Below are 3,716 nucleotides of genomic sequence, written 5' to 3'. Positions count from 1 at the left end.
TCCAGGACAGCCAGGGCTATTCAGAGAAACCCTGTCTCGAAAAAACAAAACAAAACAAACAAACAAAAAAAAATGAGCTGGGTATGGCAGCATTTGCCTTATGATCCCAGCACTGGGATCCAGTGGAAGGTGGATCTTCATGAGTTACAGGGAAAGCCAGGCTATATAGTGAGTTCTACACCAGCTAGGTCTACATAATGAAATCCTGTTTCAAAAAATTTACAAAAGTTGGGGCTGGAGAAATGGCTCCTTGGTTAAGAGCACTGGCAGGTCTTCAAGAGGAGCAGGCTTCAGTTCTCAGCACCCACATGGAGGCTACGAAGCATCTGTCACTGGTTCCAGGGGAGCCAACCTCTGATCGCCACAGATGCACATGGTGCACAAGCACAGAGGCGGACAACACACCTGCACACATAATAAAGAGAACCGAATCTTTTTTAAAATTAAAAAATAATTTCAAAGGAGTTTGAGAAAAGAAAGTAGCCCACATGAGAAGATGAAGCTGCTCCCAGGAGTAGTTACTGAATGAAAATCTGAGGGCCAGGGGTGAGCTACCTCCCCATGTGTTGTTGGTCAGGAAGGCCCCTGAGCTTCACTAAGCAATACAAGCAATTACAGCACGCTGGATATCCGCCAGAGGGGAGTGTCCTGCTAGAGACACCCCAAGCCTTGTCTGTGTCAGACACTGGTGCTCACAGAAGTTTCTTTTGTTACAGTGGTCACCAGTCGATGGACAGAGCCTGTCCAAGTTCTTAGGATAAATGACTACTAAATGACCAACCACAAGTGTTGCCCCCTCCATGGCTCAGGGAACAAGTCAGAAACAGAAGTGGACATAATGCTGGGGGTGGGGGGCTGGAGAGCTGGCTCAGTGATTTAGGGTACTGACTGCTTTTCCAGAGGACCTGAGTTCAATTCCCAGCAACCATATGGTGGCTCACAACCATCTGTAATGGGGATCTGATGCCCTTTTCTAGTGTCTGAAGACAGCAATTGCATACTTACATCAATAAACAAATAAATAAATCTTTTTTAAAAAAAATTAAGAGTGAGCCAGCAGGGAAGGGAATGGTGGTGAGTCTGTCTTTGAATTCCGGGCATGGTGTGGCTGTGGTACCGTTGAGCTCACACCACCTATGACTCCCTGCAAAAGAACTACACAGAACTGAACCAGTTGCCTTCTGGAAGGGATGGCTTCAGCAGCCCACTCGTCTGAGGATTTCTATAGAATTAATGGGGTGGGCCACTTTCTTTAGTAGTGTAGCCACTAGTAAGGTGTCCACCCGTGCTTCTATAAACAACCTTTATGGAACTCACTACCCCTCCACCACCACAGACGCATGCACGGAGAAGGGGGGCTATTTGAAAAGAGGAAGGGGTTAGCAGGAGGGAGTGAGAAGGGGACAAGAGAGGCGTGCCACATTCTGGAAGCTGAACTCTTGACTCTCTGGTGCTGAGCCTAGCCTGTAATATTCAAAGATATATCTTGAAAGACCAAAAAAAAAAAAAAAGACTAAGGAACTTTTCCAGAAGACATGAGATATAAATAACATAGCGACCAACCAGGCATGGCAGAACACGCTTAGGCCTATATTCAAGAGGCTGAAGCAGGGGTTACATAACAGGACCTCACTCCATCACCAAATACAACGTATGAGGCAATGCTAGACAGGTTAGACTCCACAAAAGACAAGACACGAAACTGCTCACAAGTGCAGACAGCACAGCACTGTGGTCCCCATGTTAACATCTCTGACTTGAATAACTCGTCTGTGATCATCTAAGTCCTTGCTCCCGCTCAGAAGGTAGACACTGAAATGTAAGAGGGGGGTGCCGACAACCTTCTTTTAAGCAGCTCAGAAAAGTAAGAAGAGGACATTCAGGAATGCAGAGTGACACAGTGTGCAAAGCGGCTGAAGCTGGAGGAATGCAGCCTGGAGTCTGTGCTCTCCCGGTTCTCAGAGACTTGGAATTACTTCAAAGTCAGTTTGATGATGTAAAACCACTTTAAACATTTGGGTGAGATGTGAGACTGGATGGGTGGCATTTTCTCTGGGAGCTCAGCAGCCTATTCATCCTTTAAAAAGCTGAAACTTAATTGTGGGGTCTCACAGACACCTTGTCTGTTTTTACCTTGTCCCCAGCATGCTTGTGAACACTCATCTGGTCTCAGATGAAATGTATTTACCATAAAACACAGGCCACATGAGCATGCGGGCTCACATCTGCAAGCCTAATGCTTAGGAAGCTGAGGCAGGAGGATTTCTCCAAGTTCAGTACAAGCTTGGATTATACAAGAAGACTATTTAAGAGGGGGCGGGGACAGAGGGAGAAAGACAGCGATCAGGGAAGCAGAGAGAGAGCACACTGACAGACAAGACTGGAACTCGGAGTGCAATTCAGTGGTAGAGGCTTCACTTACCAAAATCCCCAGGTTCTATGTCCACGACCACCACCAACACAACACAAAACAAAAATCTGCCCATCTCATCAGTAGTGCCCACATGATCTCCCAAATCGATTCTGTTCCTCAATCCTGGCTATTTTTAACTGCACTGTTCTATTCTGAGGTAAAACCCAATCCAAAATAAGAAATACAAGAATTACTAATACATGGAAGCTGGAGCACTTAGGCTATGCAGTCATCTTCTGCTCACACACGGAACACAGGGACTCCTGAGAGCCACAGGGGCTTCAGTGGCAGAAAACACCCACAGGAAGCCCCAGGTCCCTGTCACTGTGTCCAGAGCCTAGGACAGCCTAAAGGTGACAGCCTGAAGCACAGCTTTGGGCCATGACAATCTACTGAAGGTGAAAGTAACATTAGTCACTGACCCCAAAAGGTCAAGACTGAGCACTCTTTAGATCTTTATAGCAAGAACAATGAAGCTCTCAGCTTACTAACAAGAAATACAGCACAGATGACCCAGGGAGCGCTGTTTTATTGTTACCACTGCGCAGAGCTTCAAGTTTTAGCAGTTTAGGCAACACAAAGCCAAAATTCTCACATGAGAACATTAACATAAAAACAATGTTATATTGCCTTCATTGCTGACACTACCAGACTGAAGGGAGTGGCAGATAGAGTGAGAGTATAAGGGAAGCCAGCCCCTGGGAAATGGTCTACAAGAGCCATACTAATTTGAGCAAGTCTGGGGAAGTCGGCAACTTCTCAAAATACAGGGCAACAAAACTTCTCTATAACGTTTATTTCCAAAAGAAAAATTAGCAGAAATAGAACATGTTTTCCAGTCTGTCACCATTGCTGATTCTGGAGCAACAAAAGGAAAGACGCATCAGTAGGACATGGACTATAGCAAATTAGAAGACACCCCCACAAGGTTGTCAAGGAAACCAAACCAAGTATATTTTTCTACAGGAAAGAATTGCAAGAGGACATGCCACAGACTATTTGGTGACAAAGGATTACAATCCCTTGAAAAACATTTTAAGAGGCTAAATTTATTTGCAAGCTATTTATGAAGTGCTTTGTCAGCAATGCCAGCAGGTACTCCCAAACTCCCAGGTTAGAGGGTTTGGCTGCCATCTTCCTAAAATTAGCTAGGCCTGACAGCACAAGCCATTCTTAAGGTCTCTTCTGAAAAATTAACATCTTCAAAAAAGAAAAGAGCTATCTACCTCCCCAAAAAGGAGAGGGCTGTTTTTTTCAAAATGTTAGTCTTTTTTAAATGCATGTGTGTGTGTGTGTGTGTGTG

At 45.1% G+C, this 3,716-nt stretch overlaps 1 protein-coding gene across 1 annotated transcript in view; it reads right to left on the bottom strand.

The window, feature by feature from the left end:
* Nucleotides 1–3,716, bottom strand: part of Actr3b (actin related protein 3B) — a 95,714-nt gene that overhangs the window by 91,189 nt on the left and 809 nt on the right. The window lies entirely within an intron of this gene.

The sequence above is a fragment of the Mus pahari genome, chromosome 2 (assembly GCF_900095145.1).
Source record: "Mus pahari chromosome 2, PAHARI_EIJ_v1.1, whole genome shotgun sequence".
NCBI lineage: Eukaryota > Metazoa > Chordata > Mammalia > Rodentia > Muridae > Mus > Mus pahari.
Note: the sequence above shows the minus strand (reverse complement) of the source record. Positions and strands in the feature narration are given on the sequence as shown.